Source organism: Carlito syrichta, unplaced genomic scaffold (genome assembly GCF_000164805.1).
Source record: "Carlito syrichta isolate Samal-C Ts95f unplaced genomic scaffold, Tarsius_syrichta-2.0.1 Scaffold304612, whole genome shotgun sequence".
NCBI lineage: Eukaryota > Metazoa > Chordata > Mammalia > Primates > Tarsiidae > Carlito > Carlito syrichta.
Genome location: NW_007248708.1, coordinates 90,363 through 109,337, shown reverse-complemented (window position 1 = coordinate 109,337; position 18,975 = coordinate 90,363).

The following is an 18,975-nucleotide window of genomic DNA, read 5'->3' as shown; positions in this document are numbered from 1 at the left end:
TTTGTGTAGATTTTCCTACCCACTTTTTTCTCCCTCTTCTTTAATTCTGTTGTTCAGGGGTGACAGGGTTGCTTTTACTTCTGTTTGCTCAATCTTCTATTATTCCTTATGTGAATCCTCTATATTTGTTATATCCTGAGGCTGGACTGTGGATTGGGGGCCATACTGTTTTGCAGTTTTGAGATTTAATTGAGGGGGAGCTGTGATTCAATATCTATCTGTAGATCACAGTATGCACCAAAAAGTGTATGGGTACCTTGGAACCCCCTTCTCACTGCCTTGCAATGCAGTGAGAGTTTCAGTTTGCTCTCTAAAAGGAAAAGACTGAAACAGGAAAGGAGGGGGGAAGAGGAAGGTTGTGAGAGAGAAGAGTAAGAGGGATAACAGATAAACATACTATCTGACAAATGAAAAGAGACACAAAGACAGAGAAGAGTAAAACAAAAACTAAATCACACAGACAATCATACAAGCACACCAGTCAACCAACCTCCCTATTGGTTTACAATTCCCCTGCACAAACAGGAGGTCTAAAGAAAAAAAAAAGAAATCATTAAAATAACAGAAACAGGGCAAGTACAAAAATGTTATCAAAAACAGAGAGAAGAGAGAAAAAAGAGGGGAAAAAAAGAAAAAACACAAAACAAATAAAACTGAGCAAAACAAACAGACAAAGAATAAAACTAAAAATAAAATAAAGTAAAAACAATGAATCAAGCTTGCTCTGAGATCATCCCTGTGAGCCCAGTATCCTTTCACTCTGATTTCTAGCTCTCATTGCAGGCTGGTAGGGTTGATCACAGCTAGGGTCAGATCTGGGTTCAATTGGCTTGTTGCTTGTCAGGTCTGCCACTCTGATCCAACCTGTCTGTGTCCCATCTACTATGGAAGAGAAGTTTCTGTCTCTCCCCATTTGATGAGATCACCTTAGGTCCGAAGTTGGAGGCAGGACAGAGCTGTTCAGAGTTGGGTAGGTGATGCAGGTCTCTGCCTGGTCCTGGGATAGAGAAAATGGCTGCAGTGGGCTCATCTTTACTGGACATAGGACTCCTCCCTGACCTTCCTGGATCCTCTCTCTCCACGTATCAGATTCCAGACTCCAGCTGATCTCTAGTCCCACCACAGAGTGAGAGATAGCCGGGTTATCCTCTGTAAATTGTTAGTAATACTAAGATGCCTTATCTGATTAAGCTCTAAATATTTTTTTTTCCAGAAATATGTCATAGGTGGAACTGTGTATTCTCTTTATGTTGAAAATGATATCCTTTGTTCCATTCTTTTTTATTTTGATAATTTAATTATCATTGCAATTTCAATTAATTCATTAGAAGTGTAAAATTAGTGATATTTTCATTTTGTTACTGCTTCTATATTTAATGGTTGGAGTTTCTATATTTTAAAAATTTCCTCATTGTGTGCAATTGGATTAACTTGTGAATAATGACAGATTAAGTATTTAATAGTTTCCTGTATTGCTTAGTTTTCAGAATGAGTTGATATCCTAGACTCTTCCAAAGCTAATCAATGTGTTTTTATTTTTTAACATCATTATGAACTCATTTATTTTGATATTTTGATGTATTTCAACATTTTGTGGCTCTTATTCTTACTGATGCTTAACTTGTCTCATCATTGATCATTAAGTATCATCTCAAGTTGCTGCCTAAGTCCTGTAGACAAAATACAAGTAGTGACAGTTTTCTTTTTCCCTAGAATTAAATGTGCTACCAGTCTTGTACGTAAATCCAACATATCTCTTTGTAGTTTTAGTTGCATTGTGGATAAAATAACAATTAGATACTGGCATTGTTGATTCTACTGAATTAGTCTGCTAATCCCACTACTGGTTTATATATTCACAAAGGAAAAGAAATCATTACATAAAATAGATTTCTGTACCCATATGTTTATTGCAGCACTGTTTAAAATAGCAACATATGGAATAACCTAAGTATCCATCAGCAGATAACTGGATAAAGGAAACGTGATACGCACAAACACTGGAATACTACTCAACGATAAAAAAGAAACAAAATCATGTTGTTTTCAGCAATATAGATAGAACAGGAGGCCATTGTCATAAGTAAAATAACTCAGAAACAGAAAGTCAAATACTGCATGTTCTCACTCTTAATGTGTACACATAGAGACATACTGAATGGAATAATAGACAAAGAGACTTGGAAGGGTGGGAGGATGGGAAGGGAGTGAAGAATGAGAAATTAGAGTACCATATACAGAATTCATGTAATAGATCCAATAAAAGCCCAAACTTCACCACTATGCAATATATTTGGATAACTAAACAATACTTGTGTCTTCTAAATTCGTAAAAAATTTTTAAAAGAATAAACAAGATTGTAAAGGACAAAATTAGAAAATATTGTCTGTAAATTTACCATTAGTTTTAGAGCTTAAGAACTTTCACTTAACTGTTTAAGATTTTATTTTTATAAATTTTTTTTCATTTTGAAAATCTTTGCTCTAAACAATTGCCAATTTGCTTTCCTGATATATAGAAGCCTGAGGAAGCCCAGATTTGGCTACTATTGTCAGATTGAAAAACAGAAATTCCCAGAAATACCTTGCAATCATTTTTTAGTTTTCTAATTTTTCTTTTTTTAAAGTGTGTGTTTGTGTGTGTGTGTGTGTGTGTGTGTGTGTGTGTGTGTGTGTATGTACGCGCACATGCTAGAAACATCAAAAGTTCATTCTTGTTTTTCTTTACACACTTTGGTGAAATTATATGAATTTTTTTGCTATTTGTTGCTTGTTTAAATCTGCTATTGCAGGAATAGTGAAAATATATTTTCATCTAATTTTGCTAAAAATGTAGGTTTTGCTAGAATAGCTGCTTTGCTGTTTCCTGGAGAGGAAATTTAGAAGTATAAAATCCATGTCCCTGCCATTTTCTTGCACCTCTAAATATTCTTAATGAACATCTGAAAAGGCAAAATTAGAAGTATATGAGCTAGGTTTTTATTAAAATTCCATTATCAATAGGAATCAAGTGATGAACACACATGAGAAAATGATTCAAATATTTTGTATGTTGCAAGCATTATAAATTTTCTGAGATTCAAAATAAATTTTTCAGGTTCTGATTAAGATAAAGCAACCATACTTCATTCTATCTCTACATGTAAATACAGCTAAATAGCCTTAAAAAAATGAATGAAACAGCTATCTGAAAACTCTGAGTACCAAATTATTATATACATAAATGTATAATCTATGAAGAGTTTCCTGGTATTTGCTTCATTCTCTATCTTCTGATCTAGACACAATGATAATGCAAATCCCAAAACTGCACACTTAGCTCAGATAGAAAGCATTTCAAAAAAAATACTTTCTGTTTTGACAAGTTTTAAGAGGAACCACTATAGGATATAGAGAGTAGACAACTTCTCTATCCTTTTAGTCCCTATCCTATGCCTATAAGTCTCATTTCTGAAACTGAGACCCATTAGCAGAAACAGTTAAGCAGTGACCATGAAAACATCTAAAATTTAAAGGGAATGGGATCCTTCTTCCTTGCTAAAGGAACTGAAGTCCAAAGAGTCTTAGAGGTGTTCTTATTTCTACTTTTATCTTTTTTATTTTTATTTTTTTGAGTTGGAGTCTTACTCTGTCGCCCAGACTGGAGTGCAGTGGCCGCCCCTGGCCACCGCAGCCTCGACCTGCTGGGCTCTGGTGATCCTTCCACCTCAGCCTTCCGAGTAGCCGAAATTACAGGAGCGCGCTACCACGCCCAGCTGATTTTTTGATTTATTGTAGAGATGAGGTCTTGCTGCCCAGGCGGGTCTCGAACCCGCAGGCTCAGGCAATCCACTCACCTCAGCCTCCCAAAGGCGCAGGATTACAGGCTAAGCCACTGAGCCTGGTGCTACTTTTATCTTTATCCCTATACATTCTGGCCCCAAAGAAAGAAATAGTCATAGGTAACGTACAGTAGAGAGGGTTATTATACTAGTAGAGAGGGTTAATATACTAGCTTTATAGTGAAATGACTGCCTCTGTTATGTAACAAAATTACACTTGTACCGCATGAATATATACAAATTGAAAAGTAAAAGAGAAAAGAATGCCAACAAAATGCAAAACTCCGTGTCTAAATAGATTTACTAGCAAATACTGTTGATCATTAAAAAGTAATGAGCAATTATATCCAATCTTTTTCAGAAAATATATTATAGTTTTATATTTTACATTTAGATGCATTTTGAACTATTTTTTTTTTTAGAAATATCTAAAACTGTAAAATAAAAGAGAACACAGGAAATTTGTAAAAGCACAAAACAGAACATCAAAGAATTATAAAGGAGAAGAAAGTGAGAAAGGAACAGAATATTTGAATAATAATGACAGGATTTTCCACAAACTTTTTTTACCAACCACAGAACTGCAAATTGCAGAGAAAACCAATTTATTTTTGGAATAAATGCCAAAAAACAAACAAAAATGTAGCATATCATTTCAAATTACAAAAAAATCAATGATTAAAAGCAATTCTGGAAAAAAAGAGGAAACAAACACCTTATTTACAGAGATGCAAAGGTAAGAATTATGTTTGGCTTCTCATAAACTACACAAGCAAGGACAGAGTTTAAAGTATTTAAAGTATTGAGAAAGCAAAAACAAAAACAGCAACTAGAATCTTGTACCCTGTGAAGTTACCTTTCAATAATGACAGAAAAATAAAGAACTCAGAAGACCAAAACTGTGGTTACCTTTTTATAGATATTGAAGTTGTAAGCCATTAGTCAGTACTTTTAAGCTCTCTTCATGGTAATTCTATCTCTCTTTCTGGCCAGTAGGATACAAAACTAGTTTATTTAGATTATGTTTATTTCCATTTTTTTGTTGTTGTTCTATTTTTAAATTTATTTTATTAGCCATTGGTGAAGAAAAAGTATCTAGTTTTAGGCTGTCAAAATATTTAAACTGTCTCTCAAAAATTATTGATATTATTTTAAACTATTCTTAACTGTAGTAATATTAATATACTTGGCAAAGTAGTAAGATCCACAGGACTATATGTGTTTTATCAGAGCTGAAATATTAGACATGTATATTATGAAAAGATGTGATGAGTTGGGTTAAACAAATCGCTGTCAGTACTCAAATTCCTCCAGTTTTAAAGTTCTACAATTCTAGTGCTATAAGGCTGTGATATCATCTTCTTTGGAACCCCGACGAGTCAAGAAGGCCATTGGTGACCTACTTTAATATTTAGGTGTCATACATCTGGTAACTACTTTACAGATTTGTCTGTCAAGACCATTTCCTAGCTGATCTGAGACAGCTGGCTGATTGAATGTCTGCACTATATATCATTAACTTTACTCTTTTGGAATGACATCCAGTGACAAACCATGTCCTGTCATTTTCAACCCTCTTTATGCCATGATAGTTGACATCTCCTGAATACCTACATGAAGACTTCTTTCTGCCAATCTGAAAATATTTTCCATAAGAGACAAGAAATTTGAAATAAAGTTGCTGAAGTGACCATCTCAGACCAACTAAATGCAAATGCAGATAAGTATGTGTGGTGTCATAGAAAAAAAGATAATGAACAGCATGACATGTGCCACAAACATACAATATAAAAGAAGATAAATAATTTGGTTCATATTAAAGTGTTTTAAAGTAGTTTTACGTATTTTAAATGTTTTGAAATATGCTATTAATTCAACTGGGCAGTGATTATTATATCAGTGACACCAACAATTGAAAATAAAAATAGGCCGAGCTCAGTGACTCAGCCTGTAATCCCAGCACTTCGGGAGGCCGAGGCTAGTGGATTGCCTGAGCCTGAGGGTTCGAGACCAGCCCAGGGAACTTGGCGAGACTTCCTCTCTACAATAAATAATAAATTAGCCAGGAGTGGTAGTATACTCCTGTAGCTTCAGCTACTTGGAAGACTGAGGTGGAAGGATCGCCAGAGTCCAGCAGGTCAATGTTGGGGTGGCCATGAGTGTGCCACAGCACTCCAGCCTGGGCAATGGAGTGAGACTCCAACTCAAAAAAAAGGAAGAAAAAGAAAATAAAAAAAAAAAGCCAATGACTTTCAAAATGATACAGTCCTTTAGTTGCAGAATCTAAGTAGACCCCCCAAATTTCTGACCTGAGCCCAGGAAAGTCTTCACAATATTATTTTGCCTCTCTATTAAAGTAGCTATGCTATGGTTGGAATGACTGTGTCCCCTGCAGAATTCATGCTGAAACTAAATTCCCAATGCGATATTATTAAGAGGTGAGATTTTTTAGGAGGTAATTAGGTCATGAGGGCTCTACCGTCAAGGATGGGATTAGTGCCTTATAAAAGGACTTCAACGGATGAATTAGTCCCTTCTCTCCCTTTTGTTGTGTGAGGAAGAAGCACATGTCTAGTCCAGAGTGCCCAACAATAAAGAGTGTCTTAGATACAGCGAGCAGTCCTCACTAAACAGGGAATTTGCTGGTATCTTGATCTTGAACTTCCCAGCTCCCAGAACTGTTAGGAATACATTTCTGTTCTTATTAATTACTCAGTTTGTGGTATTTTGTTATAGCGGCACAATGGACTATGGTAACCCATACAATTCAAGCCAATTTCTATTTGCTTTTGTTAAAATAATGATGTGCTAATCCTAGAAATGATCAAAAATAACATTGAATTTTGCAGTTCTTTCATACATAACACAGTTTCTAAACTATCCTGAAATGGAAGAGTGGGATGCTTCTCATATAACATGACAGACTTCAAGTCAATTTCAAATTATCTATTTTTTTTTCATATGTTCCTAGACTCTAGAGCACATAGCTCCTGACCACAGTGTTATTTAGATATTACTACTAAATTTATTTGTATTCTTCTTGTACATCCTGCTCTATTTATCTCAGGTAATCGAATGTGTTTCAATTTAGTCTTGGCTGTGCTATCACCTCTTCATGTTCACTTCCAAGTAAACTCTACCCCTTCTCTATTTTGTCTAAAACACTCTCTTTTTACATAATCAGATCAATCTAAAAATGCTGCACAAAGATGACTATTGCCTATATGAACTCTCCAGCAATACTGAAAGAACAGACTCAACCTGCCTACCGTTGTCCTAACTTAAAGGCATAATGGTTATGGTGGCATCATATAAATCAGGCAAATTGTTAGCTTAAAAATGTGTCTGGAAGTACTTGACGTTTCTTGGTTATAATTTAAAGCGCACAGTGTTTGGCACCACATTTCTAACATCATTTTGTGAAATTGAGATAATTTTATTTTACATTATCATTTTTGGAAAGGAGTTTCATTGTATGGTCATTTGAGTAATAGGTGAGAGTGTGTATGTGTGTGTGTGTATGTGTGTATGTGTTTGCATGTGTGCACATATATGTGCAAAAGAGGAAGGAGCAAACTCTGATTACTTCATGAAGTGACGCTTTTGAGGCCTGCTTATCAAAAGAATTTTCCTACCAAAACAGGCCTTTCCAGGTTTTTATGTGAGATGAAGAAAAAAGACAATGGAAATATTGTGCTTGCATTTCTCAGTGAAAGAAGAATCTTGATTTACAAATTCTGTATTTTTAACTAATGCATCATATTTAAATAAGGCTATTTAAATATGATAGTAGAAATATTTTCACCATAACCTGAGCATATATTATCTGTACATGAAAGAAGAATGGAAAATTTCTTTCTACATTGTTACTATTTTTATTTATCTAAAATCAATTAAGTTTTGTGAGTGAGGTCATTGAGCTAAAGTCAGACTGCTCTGGTTTTGAAATCCAGATCCCCTACAGAACGGGTAAAAATGTGGGGAAAGTTACTTAACCTCTCTGTTCCTTAGTTTATTTGTAAGGTGCCTAATAATCATAATAACATCTATATCATGGAATCATTGTGATTATTAATTAAGTTATCATAAATGATTTAATAAGGACCAGGATTTTAGAAGTGTAATATAAACAAAGCATCCCGTGTGCTACTTATGGTAATTAAAATCATCTCTTGGAACTTGAAGTTAGCCTTCTTGGTAGTCTTCAAACACACTTATTATAGTGATGTCTACCACAGAAACTTTGAACAAAAGATTTATCACCTCCTTCATTACCTCAATTCATTCAGACTTCCCTTTAAAATGACCTAGTCAGTGATGCCTTTTTAAGCTACTCAATATAAAATTATCTTCCGTCTTATTTTTTTCCTTCATATAAATTACCCTTTAGTATTGTTGCTAAACGCATTTCTAGTTTGCCATCTTATCTCCTATTAACACAGAAGTTCATGAGAAGAGTCATATGTAGCTGCCCCCATTATCTCAGTGCAAGCATCTTTGTTGAAACTGAAACAATGTTTCTTTTATGGAAATACAGTTAAAAGGTACATAGGGTAATTTTAACTTTACAGACGCTCTAATTCTTGTAAAACTCTTATGGAATAATCAATTTAAGGGCAACAAACTAAACTCTTCCACAGAGTTGAAGAAAACTGCCTAAGCCTTCTCCTCTAATTCTGTACACTCATTAAACATCTCTCTCAAAAGTTAGTAATTAACTTTGCAAATAACATTTATATATTACTTCAAGTTCTGTGATTTAGTTATGGTTACTATAGGCCATTTGAAAAGTACAAAACATCTTTAAAAATGAAGTTTAACATGTGTGGCAACTAGGAATATGGATACCTTGTGTATTTTTTTCTCTCTTTCTCTCTCTCTTTGAAGGTTTATGTGCACCATAATAGTTGTTATATATTCTCTTTTTATTTTATAAAATCTTTTAAATATTTCTTCATTTTAATACAGTTTATTTGATACATTCTTTTGTAGATATATAACATCATTGATTTAAAATCATAATTTATTTACTGAAACATTTATTACGAGAAATTTAGCTTAGCTATTATAAATCATGCCTCCTTACATACCTGTTTACAAAAGATGAGCTTTCTTTCTTTATTTATTTATTTATTTATTTATTTATTTATTTATTTATTTATGTATTTATATCTATTTTTTTATATTGAGTTGTAGTAGCACTCTGTCACCCAGGCTGGAGTGCATTGTCTCATTCACAGCCACTGCAGCCTTGACCCGCTGGGCTCAGGTGATCTGTCTGACTCAGCCTTCCAAATAGCAGGAGTTACCGGCACACGCCACCATGCCCAGCTAATTTTTTTGTTTATTGTAGAGATGAGGTCTTGCCAAGTTGCCCAGGCTGGTCTGGAAACCGTGGGCTCAGGTTATCCTCTTACTTGGGCCTCCCAAAGTGCTAGCTATAGGCAAATGATATCTCAAATTGATTAAGTAAAATAATGTAATGTAGTCAGAGAGATTTTTGTCTGGACCCCATGGTACATAACTATAGTAACAATAACACGTGTTGCAAGTTGTGTTCAAATTATTTTTATTTTTAATAATTATTATATATTAGTTTCCTAGGGCTGCCACAGCAAAATGCCACAAACTGAGTCACTTAAAACAACATAAATTTATTGTCTCACAATTCTGAAGGTCAGAAGTCAAGGTGTTAGCAAAACCATGCTCCCTCTAAAACTAGTTCTAACATCAAGTGGTTTGCTGGTAATCTTTGACATTCCTTGAGGGCAACACTTAAATTCCTGCCTTTGATGTCACAAGACTCCCTCTCTGCCCCACATGTATCTGCATCTTTGTGTCTCTTTTCCTTTTCTTATAAGGGCACCAGTCATCTTGGATTAGCTGCCCCCATTAGTATAGTAACCTCATCTTAACTAATTACATCTGCAATTATTTCATTTTGAAATGGGATCACATTCTGAGATAACAGAGTCAATGTCTTTAATATAATTTTTTGAGGAAACACTTTTAAAACCAAAAAATGATAAGCAAAATATATTTGTGAATAATTTTTTAGCTAAACATTAGCGTTTCGATTATGCTAGATGACTAGTTAAGAGATTTGCTGTAAAGCATACTGCTTATAGCTAATAATTTGGTATCGTGCACTCAAAATTTGTTAAAAGAGTAGATTTTAGGTTGTGTTTTTAACACTCTTACATAAAGGGACACAAGGCAATTTGGGTTAATGATAAATATGTCGGTTACCTTGATTGTGGTGACAATGGTATGATGGGTGTTTGCGTATGTCCAAACTTATCAAATTTTACACATTTAGTATCTGAAACTTTTTTATGTCAACCATATCATAATAAAGATGTTAAAATTAAAGCAGATTCAACATTTTTATTTTAACATAATTTTTAAAAGTGAATTACAATAAAATTTCATATTGTAATTGTCTAGGGACATTGGGTATGTGATTGTACTTCAGTGGATATTTTTGTAATATTTCTTAGTACAGTAATAATTTTATAAACTATCAGTCTAATAAAAATGGCTGGGGCAGTTTTAGAAATATATACAAATGTAAATGCAATATGATCTCTTTGTTTATTAGATTAGCAAAGTGTTAGTTTTTCTTTGACCTGATTTCTTTAACCTAATTAGGTTATTCTCATTTTAGAATTCAAACTAGCATACTTGTGTTAACCAAATTTTAATAGTTGATGTATATTACTCAGCCACTTTATGTTCCTTTCACTGTTGTGTGTACATTTTAAAAGTCAAAACTATTTATGAAACTGTTGTCCATATTGATCAAATTTTACTTCTTTACATAGCAGGTAACAATTAGAAAAGCTCCAAGAACTAATGCCTATTTTAATTTTGATGAAATTCTAATTTTCAGTATTTCTCATTTAGAACTTTGGAATTATTCAATAATAACCTTGTATACCTAAATTCTAATTTGTCTGCACTATTTTAATCCTCCAAATAACATCTACAATTATCTTTTTGTGACATATTGCAATATAATAATGTCCAGCTTGAAGTTATTTACATAAGCCCCATGCAGTTATGCATCAGTTTCTTAAATATGTGTTGTACAAAGTGAATTCCACATATGTTAATAGAAGTCAAAGAAAATCAGTTCTGTGGTTATAGTCACCATGTAGAAGTAAGCTTCCCAAGGTTTCTCTGTCTTGCTGTAATATATCTTCTCCACAACCATCACCATTAACACACAATCCAAGTTAGCCATTTATATTTGTCCCTGAGATTTATTTGGAGCTTGGAACATATGAGGGAGCACCCTCCAAAAAAGTGCATTTGTTAAAAATTGTGTATTTATTCTTACATGTTTAAACTTCATTCACCTTCAAAGTACTCTTTGATGCAATATGCCTGTCAAGATGCCTTTTCCACTGCTCAAAATAGTTTTTGAACTAGTTAATTTTGATGCTTTTTAATGCTTCTGCCATTTTTTGTTTCACCTAATCTATATCGGCAAAAATATTTCTCTTTGAGAACTTTTTTTTAATCTGTGGAAACAAAACTGTCACTTGGGGCAAGATCGGTGAATAGGGAGGGTTAGGCATGGAGGTCACGCCTTTTTGGTCAAAAACTGCTGAACACTCAGTGCGATATGGGCAGGTATTCTCATAAATCACCCATAATGAAAAGAACCTTGAGCAATTATAATACTATAAGAAAGGGATTGACAGTAGTGGGAAACAGTCAGGGGAGGAGGGTGGGATTGGTAGTTGAGGGAAACTGCTAGGGGAAGGAGGGGCATACCTCATCAACAAGAAAACAAGAGTATCGCATAATCAATGTTTGTATACCTAACCCTGAATTGTACCCCACATCTTTATAATAATAATAATAATGATGATGATGATAATAATAAAACTGAAGCCAAATGCAGCCTCTCACAACATCGCTAGCTGGTACACTGATGCTGCTGGGTTCCTAGAATACTTACCTAGTGGGGGAAGCCAGGACTACAAGTGACCCATCCTCTAAAATATAATTCAGTTTTTTGGAGTTCTCCCTGTATGCCTGCTAGAAAAAAGTGATAAAGTGGTACCAGAAGCCAAAAGCCCATATAAAGAGAATATCTATCTGTATATTCCCTGTAGCCATAAGAAAACAGAATGAAGACATTTATTGATGAGAGACAGACAATTTTATAGTTCTAACCTCAGTTCCAGGCACAGATATTCTGTTTTCTGAAATTCATTGTTCAATTTTGCAGCTTTTTAAAATTTTCTTTCCACAAGTTTCAACCAAATGTTCACCTTTGTTTAGCCTATTTGGTCTTTTTTTTTTTTACTTACACTCCCTTAAGAATACATATCAATTTTCTACTCAAACATGCTTGGAAATTCTGAGTCCTCAAGATAATTCAAAGTCTTTATAATCATTGGTAACTACAAGATGGTCAGGACTTGGGTGTGGGTATGTGATTACAAAGCCTTCTCTGTGCCTCTTACCTGCAGTATCCACTTGATAACAAGTTCTTCATAGAATATCTTAGAAATGCAAAACCAAAAATTCATATCTGACCTTATGTTGATGTCTGTGTGCTACTTACATTGCATGAGCTTATTTTCAGATTGAACATCTTAGCTGTGTAGACGTCAGACGATTAACTAACAAATCTTCCAAATACTTTTTCCATTGCACATATCTTTCCTCTAATTAAATAAATTATTCATTCAAAATGCATATTTAATAGTCTTAAAAGGCAAATTTCTATTTACATGTTGACACATAGTACAGTTTTTCCTAACTTTATGAAAGTATTTTTAAATATCTGCCATTTTCACAATACACTTCTTCTATGTCTGTCAAACATTGAATTATAATTATGTATTGGTTTATCTGCGTCTTTCCCTAGAATGTGAACTTCTCGCTTTCAGAGAATGCAGTTTATTCATTCTGTGTCCTCATATGTAATAATAATAATAATAATAAAGGAGATAACATGTTGACTTGACCTGAATTAAAATTAATATCCACAAATAAAAATAGTTTGGTGTAAGTGCAAAATATTCTATAAAATCTCCCAGTCCATCTCTCAATTATTTCATAAACATGTTTCTTCCTCTATGATCTTTTTATATGCAATCTTACACAGATTAGAAAGGCAGAAATTAAAATAAAAGAGATTGAACAACAATCTGAATGGTAACTCCTCATTCCACTGAGCCTAGGTATGAATCCCCACTTGAACTTCATTGCTGCTATCAGCCAGTCCAATAGCCCTCCATTATTGCTATATTGCCCATTTGACCCGGTACCATGCACTCTATCACCCTTCAGTGTCCGTTATGATAATTCTAAGACCAAAATCACTCCAAACATCCTATAATGATTTTGACTATCAACTTAACTGTCATTCTTCTCTTCAATACCTATCCTACTCTTATAATTCTGGGTGATTTCAAAGCCCACATAGATGATCCTTCCTATAATCTAGCTTCTCTGTTTTAACTTCCACTTTTCCAGTCAGCTTCTTCTTAGCCATTGCATATGTTGACACAAATGTATTTTTTCATGATTCCAGCACTCTAATCTCACAGAAGCCTAACATACGTTGTGATAACAGATATTGTGACATTTCTTTTTATTCAAACTAATGTAATTGCTCATTAAAGATGGTTCACTACTCTTGATGGTTTCACTTACAATTTTTTTTAATTTATGATGGTATGAAAATAATAGCAAGTCAGCAGAAACTGTACTTCAAATTCTGAATTTTCACTTTTTTCTAGAGGTACAGATATTTGGTATGATATTCTCTCATGATGCTGGGCAGCAGCAATGAGCCACAGCTCCCCTAAAGCCATGTGATCATGAGGATAAATAACCTATACTTTACAGTGTACAATAGTCCTCATAGCTACAGGGAATATGTTCCAAGAACCCCTTGGATTCCTGAGACTGTGGAGAGTACCAACACGATATAGACTATTTTTTTCTATATTCCTATGATAAGGTTTAATTGATATATTTTCCATATATACCTATGATGAAATTTAATTTTTATGATGAAGTTTAAATTTTATTTTAATATTTTACTGTTGCTTCTTTATGAAGCAACAGTAAAATATTAACAGCAATAAATAATAATGTAATAGAACAATTATAACAATATACTGTAAAGGAAATTATGTGAATGTGGTCTCAAAATATTGCACCTATTTTTGGAGCACTGTTGACTGCAAGTAACTGAAAACATGAAAAACAAAAATGATGGATAAGGAGAGAGTACTGTACTGTGTTGCTAGATGCTTTTGCTCAACTGTAGGCTAATGTAAGTGTTCTGCGCATGTTTAAGATATGCTAGGCTAAGCTATGATGTTTGGTAAGTTAAGTGTATGAAATGCATTTTTGATTTAAGATATTTTCAACTTATCATGGGTTTATCAGGACATAATCCCATTGTAAGTCAAGAAGTGTCTATATTCTTAAACCTTTCTGTCCACACTCACCTGATGAACCCATTTATAGACATTTATGGTACTTAAGAGATGCTTCATGAGTCTGATTAAATACAACATGCTTTCTACTTCATACCACTACGCATTTAGCTGAGTTTGATGGAAGTAAATGTGCAACTTTGATGACTGACCTTATTTTAAAATCACGAGCATAAGCCTCAAGTGGATCCTTAGAACTTCGAAGCAATCAGAATACATTTTCTTAATCCATTCACTATTCCAATGTCTTCAAAATAATTTACAGCTTTTGCTTTGCCTAATATCACCAGCAGGTTCATGATTATTCTCACTCTAGAAAAAATATTCTTTCTCCTACTTCCTTGAGAAAAGTGAAACAATCAGAAAAATAATCCAGCCACAATTTGCCATCACTCCTTGAACTGACCTACCTGCCTCTTTCTTGCTGTGATGGAAGAAATGCCCATCCTCCTACAAAAGCATAACTTCAGTGCTTTTACACTGGTTTTTGCTCTCACTGTTAAAGAAGAAAATTAATTGGGAGGCCATTAGAGTGAGGTGACTCATGTAGATAAAATTCCTATATGAAAACCCAATGTAGTCAGTAAATTTAAACTAGAAACTGTACCAGTCAGAAATCACCAACTAATCTCTAGGGACTTTCCATTCTATCCAATCAAAATTGTTCTCTCTGTTTCATTTCTGTAAACACTTTATAAAAATTTCCCTTTTGCCTCTCCCAGCAGAATGCTAGCCACTTGCAGTCTAATACTGTCTTGATTCATGAAATACTGAATACTCAAATAAACTCTTGAAAACTTAAAGGTGTTTATATTTTTATTTTGCCGCCATTTATCAATAAAATTTAGCAATCTATTATACCCCTTTCTCATACATCATTGATATTCCCATCAGCATAAAAACATGCCATACCTGTTTTGAGAAAAACTGTAAAGCCAGCCATGGTGGCTCACATCTGTAATCCCAGCGCTTTGAGAGGCAGAGATGAGAGAATTGTCTGAGTTCAGGGGTTCAAGACCAGCCTGGGCAACTTGATGAGACCTCCACTCTATGTAAATAAAAAAATGAGCCAGGCATGGTGGTGTGCGCCAATAGTTCCGGTTACTTGGACAGCTGAGGCAGAAGATCCCCTGAGCCCAGCAAGTCAAGGCTATGGTGGTCATGAGCATGCCATTGCATTCCAGCCTGGGCAACAGAGTGAGAATCAAACTCAAAAAAACCCTGTAACTCCATTAACCTGATATTCCTTCGTTGAATTTCTGCTTCATTTGTCTTCCACACTTATAATACACAAGCAATAAAAACTTCTTAAGAGCTTACACTGTAACTAATGTTTCCCTTTTTCACTCATTCTTTCTTGAATCCACTTCAATATGACTTTGTATCCCAAACACTACAAAGACAAAAATACTATTTTTCAGGTAGAATTTGATATTCATTTTGCTTACAACAGTGAATAATTCTGAGTATTGAACTTTCCAGACACGACACTAACCTAAGATCGCTTTTTATTCAAAAATGCCTACATTTTGTTTTCTTTGTTTACATATCATATCTCTATTATCCACTTTTAGAAGTTCAAGTTTCACTTTTAATTAATTTTGTTTTGTATCTGTACACATTTCCTTTGTTATTTTATTTATTCTATGGTTTAAGTACCAAGAGACATTTGTGACATCCAAAACAATAGCTCTGTTTCTATAGAACTCTCCATTAAACCACAGATTTACAAATTCAACCTGCTATCCAATATATCTAATGGAATATCTATAGGCTTCTCAAATTTAACACAACCAAAACTAAACTCCAAATATTCCCCCTCATAATTAAAATCTTGATGTCAACTTTCTTTTTCCCCCTAGCAATTCATAACCAATGTATTAGCAAATCTCTTGGCTCTAGTTCCATAATATAGGAAAACTCCGGCCATCTCTCATTACATCAACTACTGCTAACTTCATATAAACCATCCTCATCCATCGCCTGTTTACTTTGATAGCCTATACATGTTCCCCTTTCTTCTACCCTGATTGTCAACAGTTTTGAAGGCATCTGAACCATATTACTCCTCTTCTTAAAATTTCCCAGTGGCAGTACATCTTCTTTCAGAGTGAAAACCAGGGTCCTGCTAGAATATGAAATCGCATCACATTTGGATTGTCCCTTCTATTCTTCTCCCAATTACTCATTCAGACCAGGTGCCATGGCCTTATACTTTTGTCTAGAACAAGGCAACTTTAATTTTTCATCAATGCCTAAAAAAGTTTTACTCCAGTCTGTACCTCACTAATCATCAGGGAGATGCAAATCAAAACCACACTGAGATACCACCTAACTCCAGTCAGAATGGCAATTATCAACAACTCAAAAAATAACAGCTGCTGGAGAAGGTGTGGCGAAAAGGAAACACTTCTACACTGTTGGTGGAAGTGTAAACTAGTGCAACCTCTGTGGAAAGCAGCGTGGCGATTCCTAAAAGCTCTAAATATCAATCTCCCATATGACCCCACAATCCTCCTACTGGGAATATATCCTGAAGAACTCAAATCACTAAAAAAAATACCTGCACTCATATGTTTATCGCAGCATTGTTCACAATAGCAAGAACCTAGAAACAACCATGCTGCCCATCAAAAGAGGACTGGATTAAAAAATGTGGTACATATACATGATGGACTACTACATAGCCATAAAAAAGAACAAAATCCTGAATTTCACAGCAACCTGGATGGAACTAGAGTCTATAATACTGAGTGACCTCTCACAGAAACAAAGATCCGAGTATCACATGTTCTCACTCATATAATGGACCTTGAACATCTAATGTAATAGTATAAGAAAATGACTGACAGTAGTGGGAAACCATGGGGGGGGGAGGGAGGTGGGATTAACAGTAGCAAATATCTGTCTGGGGACGGGGAAACGCCTCTTATCAACAGGGTGCCTGAATGAAACGTATTTGTATACCTAACCCTTAACTGTACCCCACAACATCATAATAAAAAATATTGATTAAAAAAAAAAGTTTTACTCCATTAGCCTAGAATTGCTTTCTTTTGAAAGACACAAGCTTTTGTTCTACAGCCTCATTTTAGTCTTTGTTTAAATATGAAAACCTTTTCTTTTATTTTAATATATATTTTTTATTTTAAAATTGTGGGGTACAGTTAAGGGTTAGGTATACAAATATGCATTGTGCAGGTACCCTTGTTGATGAGGTGTGCCCTCTCTTCCCCAGACAGATATTGACTACCATTAATCCCACCTCCCTTCCCCTCCCTGCCCCCCATAGTTTCCCACCACTGTCAATCCTTTGCTTGTAGTCATTCAAGGTCTACTTATGAGTGAGAACATGTGATACTCACATCTATCATAGCCTTTTCTAAATAACATCACTTACCTATCATAATGCTCCTTAGGTCCTTCCATCCTATTTTTATTTCTCCATAACATTTATGGTCCTTTAACATACTATATGTTTTACTTTAAATTAATGAAAGAATATTGGTGATTATCATGGAAGAAAAAATCTGTTAATAAGTGTACAAGAAAAATATTAATAGTTAACACTGCAACACAAAATGTCCTCTTGATGGCTGTCTCATTTGGCTCTCAAAAGGCAGTCTAGGGATGATTTATTAGTAGCATTTTTAAAGTGGGAAAACTCACAGTAAATGGTAATAGTCCCTAATAATTGTATGTAGTAATTTGGAATGAAAACCAAGATTCTCAGACTGCACATGCTCTTTCCATTATATCATTAATCACATTTGAAAGAACAATAGGTTAGGGAGATATTGTGATTGATGTAGATAAAAGTTATTATTTAGCTACTGAAAATACTTTTCCTAGGGTTCTATTTTTACTTCAGAATACTTTCACTATAGCAAATGGTGACCTCATGGCAGCATCTATATTAGGATATGTGATAGTTTGAATTTTAAAAAAGTTATATGTTGTTTAAAACTATATCATCACTCTGAAATATAAAATGAAAAATATTCTTTTGAATATTTTTCAAAAGAATTTTCAAATATCTAGACTATTTGAATCTATAATCTCTACAGCATCTATAATGAGACTACATTAACGACCACACTTATTTATACAGTACAATTGGGAAAAAAGTTTATTGAAAAATAATTTTAAATTGAGAAACTACAAAAATAAACATGTAGCTAGATCTCTGTAAACTAGAAACTTCATAATTATTTTTATTTCTACTGGTTTACCAGTGCACATAATTTGATTTCAAAAATCCAATTGAGGTATATCAAAACCACGATATTGACTTATAGAGAGAAAAATATTCACATTTTTAGGGGTGTATAATACCAGTGATTTAATCACTAAAGCAATAAGAAAATGTGCTCCTGTTTAAATAGTTATACACTAATCCAAAAATGTGGAAGTGTGTCTGAAAAGGCAACATAGATATGCATAGCATATATTTAATATATTATAGATATGTATTTCATATATACACTTTTATATAGATATATAAGAAAACATAACACTGCATAAATCATGCTTAACATACAATTATTTGTTATTTTCATTATAACATTTAATCCACCAGAACTCTCTTACAATATTCTTTTAAAATTGTTCTTTTTGACTACAAAACAGTGTATATATGTTTACTTAAATCTACTAGATATTTACTTGAAGGTAGATTCAAT